Genomic DNA, 15,010 nt, shown 5'->3' on the forward strand with positions numbered 1-15,010 from the left:
GAAGAATAGCCTAAGGGGAAGAGAATGTGAAGCTGGATGTGTTGAGTTTGAGGTGCCTATTGAACATCCAGATGGAGTTGGTCTGTAGGCATGTATGGATCTGGAGCTCAGGAGAGAGTTCTGCACTGGACATCTCTGCAATGGATAGTAATTGTGCTTCTTCTTTACATACATCCTAATTCTTCTGATGAGATTAAATCTCTCTGGCATTCTCTTTTTGTCCAAGGATACTCAGTCAAGGATACACTTACCCATCTGTGTAACCTTGAGCAAGTTAAAAGAGCATCTCTGAACAACAATAACAAAAAAGAGCATCTCTCTTTCTCAATTTTTCTCATCTATAAAATGAGGATAAAGAAACTTGTATTACAGGATTGCTGTGAGGATTATAGGACTTAATATATGTTAAATGCTACATAATAGTGCATGGTACATAGCAAGCGCTCCATAAAGATTAGCCATAGTTTCATAATTTTATGACACTTGTACTTTTCTTAGTAGCACTTGTCATAGTTGTTGGTGTATAATTACTAGATCATAAGCTCCATGAGGGTTTGGGTCTTGATCCCTGCAGGACCTGTAGCACTTGTAGATGGTAGATGCTCAATAAATACTTATTAGATGAATTAGTAAGTATACTTCTCAGGGTTGACATTGTACTGTTGTAAATTCTTTCCATCTTTAAGCTGCCTTTGATTTAACTCAGATCAACAGGTTGGAGAAGTGAGTTCACTGTGACTTGTTCTTTGCTCTGTGGTGTTATGTTCCTCACAACCCCATGATGGTACTCCTACACGAGGGGTCAGTAAGTATTTAGGGGTTCGTTGATTGAGTGATGTGGCTGATTTCCTGACCCAACTTGGTCTGTGGACAGATACAAGGCAAAGAGAAAAATTGGGGAAGTAACTCTTAGGTTACATTGTGGTTTCTCTCTTTTTTTTTTTTTTTTTTTTTTTTGTTCTTTTTCTAATGAAAGTACTGGGAATTGAACCAAGTCCCTCACCCATGCTCAGCATGTGCTCTGCCAGCTGAGCCATACCCCCACCTCTTAGGTTACAAAGGTCAAATTTTCACTTGGATTTGTTGAAATACAGCCTGGCTTCCACAGGCACTCGCCTATTTTTGTCCACTACTGGTCTGAAAAATCGGATACCTCAAGGCTAAGGGCCTAATGGCCAATAACCGACTACTTCATTATTTCAAATATTACAGATAGCACTCAATTCCATACATGCCCATATTGTGAATTAGTAGCTGTGAGTGTAACGAAAAGTGTTTGTCTTTTTCATCTTGTGTTTTGCAAACGGATGGGCAAATGTTCACTATTCTTCTCTTTGTTGTACCAAAATCATAGCGCTATCAGAGCACCAATAACTCACTAGCTATGTAGCTTTGGGTAAATCATTTCTCTCTGGAAGTTAATTTCCTCATTGATAAAATGAGGAGCTTGAATTCTGGCCTAAGTTCTCTTCCAATTCTATGACTTTTTTTTTCCCCCTAAATCATTCAATGCACCAGATCAAAGAAATTGATTTTTGTTCAGTTTCCCCCTCTATTCACAGGGAGAAAATAAAACTGTCTTTCCATAAATCTGGAGGTAAACTGTTTTTTTTTAATTGTTCGTATGTGACTACAAGGGACTTTTCCTTGAAAATACAATACTGAAAACACAGACTTCTTTATTCTATTTGGCCATTAGATGTCGCTCTAAATCCAGGAAGTGTAAGAAACCAGCCATGCATTATAAAGCTCCTGCTTGGTCCTCCGGGGCCTGAGCCTTCCCATGGAATCTGTGGTTTGCTTAGTCATGTATTGGTGTTTGTGTGTCACTGTCTTGCCCTGTATAGCCAAAAACCCCCTCAGCCATCCAGAAAATGTGTTCTGCAGATGTCCTTATTTTGCCAAGTAAGTCAACAAACAGTAGTGGAGCACTTGGCTGACAGACATACCAGGATCAACGCACCCCACGCAGAATTCCCACTCAAGGTCTTGATTGAATCCAGCTCCTCCGTGGAGCCTTATCTGACCCTCTTTCTAACCCAGAGCACTGAAGAAAAATCTGTCGTGTTACCTTTATATTGTGTTTGTTTACAAACATCTCCCCCAATTCTAAAAAGGATTCCAAATCACCTTCATAATAAAAGAAATGTACTCTAAAACTACAAGGAAAAGCCATTTTCACATAGACTGGCAAATATCCACAAATCTGATAGTATATTTGGTTCAGGGTCTAACAGGCATTCTCATTCATTCTGAGTGGAACTGCACACTTGCTCATGCTTTCTGGAAGACAGTTTGGCGATCTGTCAAAATTTGAAACACGGCAGTTCTTCTAGACATTTTCCCCCAAAGATATATAGCACTTGCACACGTGCACAAACATCTGTGTAAGGAGATATTCACTGCGCAATTGTTTGTGGTAGCCAAAGACTGGAAGTGACCTCAATGTTCATGAACAGGCACTGGTTAAATTGTACATCTCACAGTGAATTACTATGCAGCTGTTAAAAGAAAGAAGTACATTTGGAGGTACCAATACAAAATTGTCTGCAAAATATATTACTAGAAAATTGCTAGGTACAGAAAAGTGAAGGAAGTTGTAACAGTTAATGTTGACTGTGTACTTTAAAATGGAGTTTCTCGTTTAATCTTTATAAGAAACCTCAGAGGTAGGCGCTTAACCACCATGTCACAGGCAGAGAGATGTTAAATCATTTGTCCAAATTCAAGCTGTTGCTTGGAAGAACTGTTATTTAAACCCACATAGTCTGGATTTCAGGGCTTTTGCTCTTTTTTTTTAATATATATTTTTATTGAAGTACAGTCAGTTTACAATGTTGTTATCAATTTCAGGTGTACAGCATAATGCTTCAGTCATATAGGAACATACATATATTCTTTTTCATACTTTTTTCACCATAGGTTACTGCAAGATATTGAATATAGTTCCCTGTGCTATATACAGTATAAGCTTATTGTTTATTTTATATAAGCATCTGCAAATCTTGAACTCCCAATTTATAGATTGCAGGGCCCTTGCTCTTAATCCCTGCAACACATTTACTTGTAGTAGTGCAGGGGATACACAGATGCCGTGAAAGTCAGGGTGATGTATATGCGCCACATGGATTCATGACATCATGGCAACAGTGGCCACATCTGGCAGGAGAACTGAGGCCAATGGATCAAGGGTGGAAGGGATTTTTTTTTCCATTCTACACAAGTGGTTCTCAGCCTTGGATGCATATTAGAATTACCTGGAGAACTTTTTAAAAAGCAAGGTTACCAGGGTCTGTCTTAGGTCAACTAAGTGAGAAACTCTGGGAGAAGGGCCAAAGCACTGGCATTGTTTTCAAAGCTTCCCACCTGATTCTAATGTGAAGTTGGCATTAAGAACTACTTTTTAAACCCTCTTGTACCATTTGACTTTTTTTTTTTTTAACAATAGCAAGTATTACTTTAAAAAGAATCTCCGAAAGGAGCACTGTGTCTTCTGACACGGATCTCTGGAGAGCATAGTTTCCTGCTTGACACATTGCTTTATTGTGTGAAAAATTCTCTCTCTAAAAGTTGACATATTAGACTGGTTAATTTAGCAAAAACAAAACACATCGTTTTTACCAAAAATCCTTAATATGTATACTTCAATTGACAAATTACCTATGACCTGATATAATCTTTAAGTGAGTTTATTCTATTTCCTTTTAATAATATAAGAAGCTTTCTGGCCTAACATGACCTTAAAACACTGTAAATTTGTCAGCTGTATCTGTTTCTTGGTAAAATAGCGACCAACACAATTATTTAAGTATACACTTTCACACGAAATCATCTTTGTAATCCCAGAGTACAAAAGGGCTGATACTCCGTAACTCTGAGAAGTTAGCAATTTACATAGAAAACACGTTCAGAAATGATTTGAGTTCATCAGTCACAATTCTGTTCTCTGTTTCATTGACATATAATAACTACAGGTGGGCTTTCCAGAAAACTCCAGTGAAAGCTTTACTAGGGGTAAAGTAGGACACTGACACCCAGGAGAAGGGAAGCTCATGCCAGGTCAGTGATTAATAGGTCCTAGGTTGATAAGCTGATAAGATCTGGGATGAGGCAGAGTAACAGTGGCATCACTCTTGACAGACTTGAGTAGGGGAAAGGGAATGCTGGCCTGAGGGAGGAGGAGTGGTGCCGAGTGTGACAGCTGGCCAGTGGGTGATCAACTTAGACTGCCCAAGGCCTGCCTGTGGTCCCTCCGCCCCCACAGTGGGTGACCATGAGCATTATTTTGGCATCCTCTGTCATATTTCTTTCTCCCCTTGGAAAAAAAATGTCCTGGCTTTCACCACCTCTGATACCCTTCGTTCTTGAGGAGTGCTTTAAAATCGTTTTTAATTGATTGTGCATTTCACAACCTGCACAGGGGAACTGAGGCACAGTCAGAGACTTTCCCACACCACCTTTCAGTATAGAACCTCGAGTGTTACCCTGGTTTCATAGTGAACTTTGGTTTCATCCGATGAAGACTGAATTTCAGCATTGCAGTTTTTATTTAGCCACCTGTGGATTACTTAACCCACTTAATATTTGCTCTCATTTTTACACCTTAAAAAAGCCCTCCGGTAAAAGGCTCTCATTTGCTTCTCACACAGTTATTGCCAGAAAACAAGAAACCCAGTCACATCCTGAATATTCCTTGCTGCCTCAACAACAGACCTAAATCAATAGCAGGCTAAAATAGAATTATGAAAAAAATGTAAATTTAGCCCAGAATACCTATAACCAATTTATTTTATACATTGTCAGAGCAGCTAGACATTTATTTAACAAACAGTTATTGAGTACCTGGCCTTTCCTTTCATTTTCCTCCTGATTTATAGTTAATAAACATATTTGGATACTCTGCACCCTTTGTGCCAGGCACTACTGTTGGCACTAATACATCACTTTGTTTACGCGTTCATTTCAGCGGCTTCTACCTGTATTCCCCGCCTAAAAACTGCCTTTTTCCTTCTTGTGGCTCACGTTTTGCTTCTGACTCCTACTCCTTTTCTCTGTTATTTACTCTGCTGCCATTGCTTTTCTCTCTGGTTTACCACTCTGTCCTTGGAAAACTTTCTATTTTTTCTGTGATCCTCTCTTTCCTCCCCATCTTTTTCCTTTTAGCCTGTCCTCCCTGTATGTTAATCAATATGAAGAACATTGAGAGGAAACTCACAAATAGGTTTCCTTAAAATACTTTTAAGTTCTGATTACCACCAACAATGTGGGAGTCTTTGGTGCTTCACATCCTCACCATTAAAAAGATTTTAGCTACTCTGGTGGGTGTGCTATCTCATTTGGTTTTCGGTGGCACTTCCCCAGTCACGAAGGATGCTGTGCTGCTGGCCCCTCACTTATCTTCTATGGTGAAGTGTCTATTCAACTCTTTTGCCCATCTTTTTCAAAGAGCTATTTGTCTTTTTTATTATTGAGTTGTAGGAATTCCTTGTATATCCTATATCAGACCAATTTTTCTTTTGTGGTCATTGCTTTTTGTGTCCTATCTAAGAAACCTTCCCCTAATCCCAAGTCATGCAGACATTTTCATGTTTCCTCTAAAAGCTTTATGATTTTAGCTTTTGTATTTAGGCTTGTGATCAGTCTCAAAATAAGTTTTGTGTATGTTGTGAGCTAAGGGTTAGGATTCATTTTTCCCACGAGAATATTCAGTTACTTCAGCATACTTTATTGAAATGACTTTACTTCTTGGATGGTTTTGGTGCCTTTCTTGAAAATCAAGGGCCATATAAGGATGGGTGGTTTGCATTTTAAATTTCTTTTGTTATTGATTTTTCATTTTATCTTGTTGTGATTTGAGGATCTGGTTTATATAATATTGATTTTTTATTTTTGGCCACCTTCTTTGGCTTAGTACATTGTCAGTTTTATTAAATGATCTTCCTGTGCTTGAAAAATAGGCTTTTTCTCTAATTGTTGGTTGCAGAGTTCTATACAATCCTTTGAGGAAGTGTTTTGTGTTGTACAAATTTTATACTCTTAAAAAATTTTGTTTTGGCTTGAGTTCTCATTTTTTGAGATGTACATGACAATATTCTAGCTTGGCATGCTTGTGGGATGGCAGGGAGGCCAGTGTGTGGCTCAAACAGTAAGGAGAAGAGTAGGAGTTTTGATCAAAGAAGCAGTGGGGCCAGATCATGTCAAAGTCTTTGGATTTTATTATGAGTGAGTTGAGCCAACTTTGAAGAGTTGTGAGCAGAGAATCACACTGATGCTGTGTTGAGCATAGAATAGGAGGGTGTGGGTTAAGTGTTCCATAAGACACTGGTTAAGTGACTGTTGTAGATGGCCAGGCAAGATAAGATGATGGTTTGGACGAGGGTGGTGTAGAAGAAAGAGGTGAAAGGGGTCTGGATTCTGGAAGTATTTTGAAGATAATGCCAACCGATTTTGTTAATAGTTTAAATGTGGATTGTGAGAAAAAGAGAGGATTCAAGGATGACTCCAAGACTTTTGGCCTGAACTGTTAGAAGAGTGGAATTACTAAGTGCTTGGGGGAGGGAAGTGTATGTGTATTTCCTTACAGGCATAGCCACTGTCCTCTGTTTCTTCGCCACCTCTCGGTAGTGCCTTCATGAGCAGAATCCTAAGAAATATAACAGGGGTAATAGCTAATATACTCCTAGTACTTATGTGCCAGGCATGTTACCACTAACAGAAAGTTAAATTAAGTCATTAATATACATTTATATTTCATCATTTAATCCTTACACAAACCTAGGTGACAGGTTCTGTTGTTACCCCATTTATACACAGGAACAGTAAGCCCTATAGAAGTTAAAAAACTTATTCGAGGTTGTATAACTAGTAAAAAGGAAAACTGGGATTTTTTTTTCTTTTTTGTTAAGTTTTCTCCAGATGTAGCATGTCACTTTTTAAAAACCATTGTTTTAATTTTTGAACATGTGACAGAATCACATAGTTTATAATTGAAAAAAACAAATTTCTCTTCCAACCTTTTTCTCAATCATCCACCTCCCCTCCCATATGCAATTAGTCTTAGTTACTTCAATATTCTTCCAGAGATATTTTATTTCATATGCAGGCAGATATAAAATAAAATATTTTCCCCCTTTTTTTTCTTCACAAGGGTAACATACCTTATATGCTGTTCAGTACCATATTTTTCCACCTGGGTAACTTTCCACATGCTTATTGCCATAACTTATTTAATTAGTCCCATATTAGTAGACACTTAGTATGTTTTTAGTCATTTGTTATCATAAACAGTGCTATAATGAATTAACTTGTTCATATGCCATTTGCAAAGGTAAAAGCTGGTATTATAAGTGAGCTCTGTCTGATTTATTTATTTTTAAGTTTTGGTAAATATTACAATGTTTTGGGGTTTTTTTGCCTTTCAGATTTTATTTTATTTTTTTAATACCTTTATTGTGGTATGATTCCTATGTAGTGAACTACACATATTTCAGATGTACAATTTGATGAATTTTGATAGATGTATACACCCATTAAACCACCACCACAATCAAAATAGCTAAGACTTCCATCATTCCCCAAGAAGTGCAAATTTCAAATTCCATATTTATCCCTTCCCACCCTCTTTACTCACTGGAAACCATAAGTTTGTTCTCTGTGTCTGTAAGTTTGTTTCTCTTTTGTAGATAAGTTCATTTGTGTCCTTTTTTAAAGTTTCTACACATAAGCGATACCATATGGTATTTTTCTTTCTCTTTCTGGCTTACTTCACTTAGAATGATGATCTCCAGGCCCATCCACGTTGCTGCATGTCTGACTTTAAAGCTACTTAACTTCTACATCGCATTGCCTCCTCACATCATTGATTGATTTGAAAGGATGATTCTCCTTAACCCCTTTACCCCGTGACTCTTGGCTCCTAGCCCGAGGTGTAGCCATTCCTGAATACCTCTTAGGTTCATAAACACTCCATCTCCTCACTTCCGTCTTCCACACTCGCATGACCCTGATGACAGAGTCTGAAAAAAGGGAAAAATAAACTCAGAGCACCTAAGAAAGTTTTTCTTTGCTTGTTGGTTTAAGGTAAATGTACTTCGGGAAGTAACCCAGAGGTGAAAGTGTCTGGGGCAAATGGAAAAGCTTTTCTAAAATGAGCTGATGATCTGACTCCTGCAAAGGCTGACTGCACACCAGTGTCTAGAGCAGTATTTCACCACATCCTGTGTGACACCTAGCACTCATCGTTTTTGTCTTCCACAACTTTTCATTATGCGTAGAACGAACTTTGTCCTAGATTTGAGTCATTTCCTGTTAAACTTAACATCCACTCTGTGGTGCTAATAGCTTCACTGGTAGTATGATAAGCTGAACGAATAGCTTAGCAGCTCTATCTAGTTCTGAAATTTGGTCTAGTTTTGTATTGCCATGACACATACTCCTCTGTGAACTTTCACCTAGATACGTGATTCCCTGAAATTATTATTAGTATTGCAGATGGGCCTAATAATTCTTTTTAATACATTGATATTTGAAATATCTCAATACATCATAAATGTTGGCACATACATTTAAAATTAAAACCGCTCTTTCATCTCAGCCATAGAAAACAGCATGGCCTCTTTTTCCATCCTGTGGTATAGTGATAATTTATACTTATTGAATCCTTACTGCATGCTAGGTATTACTGTAAGCCCTTTGGGTTACTCATTTACTTAACTTTAGGGTTACTCATAAGAGGTGGGTTCTATTATTATTATTATCTCCATTGTATGCGCTAGGAAACTGAAGCACAGAGAAACTAATTAATTTGCTTAAAGTAATACTCGACAGCTATTTAATAGAGAAACTGGGCTTTAGACCCCCAGCAGTCTGGCTTTGGAGCCTGTGCTGTTAACCAGCAGGCTATGAACTTGTTAGGACACAAAGCTCTCCATCTATCTTACTGCTACAGCCATTGCTACCTGCCCTCTTTATCTTTCTGTCCTCCTTATCACCATCCCTACCTCCACCATCTTAGCCCAACACTGGCAAAGCTGAGTTGGGGAACCAGCTGTTAGAACACAGTAACCTGATTGCATGATGTAAAAGAAAGCCGTGATTCTCTGATTGGGAAATTGGTAATGTTACCAGTGGCTCTGTAATAGCTGAGAATGTTTCAATGAGTCCTTATGTAGAGGTCAAAATATTGACAAGGAAAGTCAGTCTTTGTCCTGGGATAGGTTTATATTCCAAGCTGGGCCCAGGAATCACCCATGATCCTAATATGAGGTAGGTATAGACCAGCTTTAGACTGAAGGACATTTGTTTTCCCACCCCTGGCTTCCTAGAGATTCAGACTTCTTCAGTGTTTCCATGGGAGCAGACAAAACTAGCTTTCTCTTCTTTTCAAAATAGCTGTCCTTCCTGAATATTTCTTGACTCCTCCTCCATCGATCTCTCACCAATCCATCCTCCACACTGCTGTCAGAAACCACATAATCCCAGTGTAAACTCCTCTTAAATTCTCCCCAGCATCACTTTCAGAATAAAGTTTAAACTCCTGAGCTCATCACACCAAGCCTGAATGACCTGGTCTCTGCCTCTTTGGCTGCCACTCCCTCACGTACACCTTTCACTTCACTTCCTGCTACAGCTGTGGCAGTTCCCCTTTGTTCTAGCCCAGCCCCTTAGCCTGCTTTTCAAGGATCTCTTAGACCTACCTTTCAATCCAAGTTTCCCACCATCTTCCAATATACCTACTGTCGCAGCCTGACTAGGCTAAGCCTGCCCAAGAATACCAAGCACCTCACCGATGTGGTTCCCTTCGCTATCATTTGTTCTTGAAGATCCTGCTTCAGCGCCACCTCTTTTATGAGAGCTTCCTCACAACCACCTCCCATCCCACTCCCAGACTAAGTGTTAACCAAATCACTATGCTGTGCCCCAGAAACTAATACAATATCGTAAGTCAACTATACTTTGATTTAAAAAAAAAGTTAAACAAAATGAGAGAAGAAATTTACCATATGCTTCCAGACATCTGATAAACATATTATGTACATTTCTTCTTAGAGAGGAGTTTTCATTTTAAGAATAAATATTAATTTATTTTTATATACAGTGGAATAAAGACAGTCTCTTCAGCAAATGGTGTTGGGTAAACTGGACAGTAGCATGTAAATCAGTGAAGCTAGAACACTCCCTTACACCATACACAAAAATCAACTCAAAATGGATCAAAAACTTAAACATAAGACAAGATACAATAAACCTCCTAGAAGAAAATATAGGCAAAACATTATCTGACATACATCTCAGAAATGTTCTCCTAGGGCAGTCTACCCAAGCAATAGAAATAAAAGCAAGAATAAACAAATGGGACCTAAAGAAACTTTCAAGCTTCCACACAGCAAAGGAAACCATAAGTTAAACAAAACGACAACCTACGGAATGGGAGAAAATTTTTGCAAATGAAACCGACAAAAGCTTGATCTCCAGAATATATAAGCAGCTCATACGACATAATGAGAAAAAAACAAACAACCCAATCCAAAAATGGGCAGAAGACCTAAACAAACAATTCTCCAAGGACGAAATACAAATGATCAATAGGCACATGAAAAAATGCTCAATATCACTAATTATCAGAGAAATGCAAATCGAAACTACAATGAGGTATCACCTCACACCAGTCAGAATGGCCATCATTCAAAAGTCCACAAATGACAAATTCTGGAGAGGCTGTGGAGAAAAGGGAACCCTCCTACACTGCTGGTGGGAATGCAGTTTGATGCAGCCACTATGGAAAACAGTATGGAGATTCCTCAAAAGACTAGTAAGACTCACCATGTGACCCAGTAATCCCGCTCCTGGGCATATATCCAGAAGGAACCCTATTTCAGAAAGACACCTGCTCCCCAATGTTCATAGCAGCACTATTTACAATAGCCAAGACATGGAAACAGCCTAAATGTCCATCGACAGATGACTGGATAAAGAAGATGTGGTATATTTATACAATGGAATACTATTCAGCCATAAAAAATGACACCATAACGCCATTTGCAGCAACATGAATGTTCCTGAAGAATGTTATTCTAAGTGAAGTAAGCCAGAAAGAGAAAGAAAAATACCATATGAGATTGCTTATATGTGGAATCTAAAAAAAAAAAGGACATAAATACAAAACAGAAGCAGACTCATAGACATAAAATACAAATTTGTGGTGGCCAAGGGGGAGAGGGGTGGGAAGGGATAGACTGGGAGTCCAAAATTTGTAGATACTGACAGGCATATGTAGAATAGATAAACAAGATTATACTGTATAGCACAGGGAAATATATACAAGATCTTGTGGTAGCTCACAGCGAAAAAAAATGTGACAATGTATGTTCATGTATAACTGAAAAATTGTGCTCTACACTGGAATTTGACACAACATTGTGAAATGACTATAACTCAATAAAAAATGTTGTAAAAAATATAGCTGTGTTTAATTCAATTATGTAAACTTATAAGATTCCATTTCACAAAGCTTTCTGTTTGGTTTACATGCAGACTTTGAGGTTTCTTTTGTTGTTGTTCTTTGTTTAATAATTTGTCTTCTACCATGCTCCTCTCCACTTTTCACTAATGCCCTGGGGTTTATTTTATGCTGGCCAGCCTAGAGATTCTCGGAATTTACACAGGCCAGAAGCGCTACCATTTACAGGTTGCCCTTATGGTTTGGCAGAGGATATAATAAGCCCACAAGTGCTAGTCTAAGGAAGAAGCTGTTTAAGTATGTTGAAATGGTGTCACCAGGAGAATGGGGACATTGTGTAAGCTGTGTGCAGGACACTGTTTAATATGCGGGGCAGGGTGAGGAGACGGAGGAACCAGCAGGCTCTTACTTCTAGCTTCTTCCTGGAATTGGCTGGCAGTGGTCTGGCTGGCTGCTTGCACAAGTTTCCAGGACTCCATCATAAGTTTATTCTGAATGGACAGACTGTTTTGTCAAAACACTTAGGGCTTCCTTTGGTGTGCATCTAACTGGGAAAGAAAGCAGGAACCCCTTGGGGCCAGTATTCTAGGAATAGTGGACCCTGAATTAATGCATGGAAGAAAGGCTACAGAGTAAGGATGGTGGTAGAGAGGATTCAAAGCAACTCGAAAAAACTGAGGCAAAACTGAAGCAACCCTCAGAGGCAGCAAATGGGAGCACTGTAATGCTCACCTCCTGCTCACATGCCCCAATGGGGACAGAAAGTATGGCTGGAGAGTCGGAGGTAGATGCCAAAGCCAGAAAGGCCAAGAGAAAGTGAGAGTTTGAGCAGCAGTACTTGATTTGGTGAAGAAATGAAGAATGTCGTTTGGGAACTGCGTATGTACACAAGCAGGCCGGTGATCAGCAGGAATCAGCACCTCACACGTGCGAGTACGCACACAGACAGGGAGAATGAGACAGAGAGAAGGAACATCACCTTGTCCCTTAACAGCAGTTAGGATCCTCAGACATTAACTATATTTAGGTCTATCCCAAAGCCGGGGGTATAAATGTGTCCTCTGTTGTGTTTGTTGTATGGCAGGGCCTCCTTGAATATAGCGTGTTCTTCTTTGGGAGTCATGGAAACTGGGCTCTTGTGTGCTAAATTATTTGCATGCCCAGGATCACAAAATTCCTCACCTCACCTCCAACTTCTTCATCCACACATTTTGAGAGCTTTACCTAACAATCCAGTTCTAACACACGCCTTTGACTAAGCATGAAGTTTGTGGTTACCGTCGATACTAGATTAAACCCCTATGGCCATTAGCCATTTTCTGAGTAGCCTGAAGAATCAAATATAAACAAGAGGAGGGGAATGAGGAGTAGGGGATAGGCTACCAGGGCTCGGGGGACAAGGACCTGAAGGGAAACTGCTCATACTGACAGACGAAGACAGTGCCTACAGACCCAAGAGAAGGAGTCACAGGAAGAGGAAGAGGGGGCTTCTGCTTTTTCCAAGATTTATATCTGCACAATTTCCTACCTAAATCGGATGATTGGTAAGAAGTTGCCAAACCTTCTCAAGGACCCCAACAGCTGTTTGGAGATTGAATTAGGGATTCTCAGTGATGGACAGGACCATCACAAGAAAGATTTACATACAGCTAATGATGGTAATATGTGATCCATTGCTAAGGGATATGCTGCTCTTTGTATATTAACCTTGTATCTTGCAATAATCTTTGCCATAATCACTTATTAGTTCCAGGAATTCTTTTGTTGGTTCTTCTGGATTTTCTACATAACTATCATGTCATCTATGAACAAATATAGTTTTATTTCTTCCTTCCCAAACTGTATACCTTTTATTTCCTTTTCTTGTTTTATGGCATTAGTTAGAATTTCCAGTACAATATTGAAAAGGATTGGTGAGAGGGGACATCTTTGTCTTGTACCTGACCTTAGTGGGAAAGCTTCAAGTCTCTCACATTAAGTATGATGCATTTTTGTTTTTAAATGTACTCTGTTATGCTTTCTGCTTACAAAGATAGAAATACAGCTCATTAAACATTTTCAAATGTTGTAAGAAATATGTAATGTGAAAAAGGAAGTGTTTTTTTTTTACAATCTCTGCCCACCTACCCCAAATTGCCATTGCCAGTTATTTGGTCTGTCTCTCAAGGTGACACACTGTGATTTTGAACCAGTTTACGTCTTACCACACAATATCTCTGACCAAAAAAGACTGTGCCACAAACTGAGATTTCTTGACAGTTTGAGGTACACATACCAAGCTGTGTGTATGTTTATATGTAGAATAGACAGAATAAATGTGATGAAATCACCCCTGTTCCTTTTCTGGGAAATGCTTTTAGTTCTTGATTTCTATCTTTTATAGGAAATTGTGTTATGAACTAAGTAGCCAGATAATTTATTTAACATGAATATGTTAAAATTTAGTTCAGTCACAGAGTGCCCTAATCAGAATTATCACAGTGAATGAATGAATGAATGAATGAACTGATTACTAATCATGAGCCAGATATGTGCTCACCTGTTGGAGAGTTGTCAAGAACATGGTAGCCTAGGTATGGTTTCTACCCAGTGATCCCTGAAGTTCTTATGAGCACATGAAGGGAAGAGGCCACGTCTTAGATGCCTAGCAAGGGTATCCTGGAGTGTTGGCTTGAGAACTCCTTTTGTAAATGGTTTTTTGGGAACCGTCAGTTTTAACTTGGACACCCTCATGGACATGCAACCATGTGCCTTTGGGGATGCACCACCCACCAAGCAGAACCAGAGATTGGTGCTGGCTACATGGGGATACATGTTGCTCAGAGAAGGCAGGTGTAGAGGCCTGAAGGTGACTATGAATGCATCCTGTGACACTGTGGCTGCTTCTGCACAGTTTCTGCTTCCAAACCCACACCCACACTTTTCCAGAACATTTAAGAGAACATGTCTTGGTTTATGAATTAGACTTACAATTCTGAGAGTCCCTAACTGGGCATCTCCAAGGAGCTGTGGGAGTTCCTTACCCAGGTACATATGTAAAAGGTCACAGCTGGATTTTCTAGAACAAATAAGCTGCCCTTATTTACTGGCTATCTGTAATCAAGCTGCTAGGTAAAATTTAGCAATCATCACTGATGCCTCTGGCTAATTGTTTAGTTTTTGAGCATTAAGTATAATCTAATAAAAAATCTTTTATTAAAAAAATACACTTTTCAGGGGGGAGGGCATAGCTCAGTGGTAGAGTGTATCCTTAGCATGCATAAGGTCCTGGGTTCAATCCCCAGTACTTCCATTAAAACAAACAAACAAACAACAAACAAACAGACTTAATTACCTGCTCCCCAGCAAAAAGAAAAATCTAAAAAAAAAAAAAAATTCTTTTCTAGGTAAAGCTACAGAAACAATAAAAAGATTGTGGCTTCCAGGGGTTTGGGGAGAGGGAGGGAGGGAGGAATGAATAGATGGAGCACAAGGGATTTTAGGGCAATGAAATTATTCTGTATGATACTATAGTGTGGCTACATGTCATTATGCATTTGTCAAAACCTATTA

General features: G+C 39.0%; 1 protein-coding gene across 2 annotated transcripts in view; it reads left to right on the forward strand.

Moving 5' to 3' along the window:
• The window catches only part of PLIN2 (perilipin 2), a 76,219-nt gene that overhangs the window by 33,703 nt on the left and 27,506 nt on the right, over window positions 1-15,010 (forward strand). The window lies entirely within an intron of this gene.

Source organism: Camelus ferus, chromosome 4 (assembly GCF_009834535.1).
Source record: "Camelus ferus isolate YT-003-E chromosome 4, BCGSAC_Cfer_1.0, whole genome shotgun sequence".
Taxonomy (NCBI): domain Eukaryota; kingdom Metazoa; phylum Chordata; class Mammalia; order Artiodactyla; family Camelidae; genus Camelus; species Camelus ferus.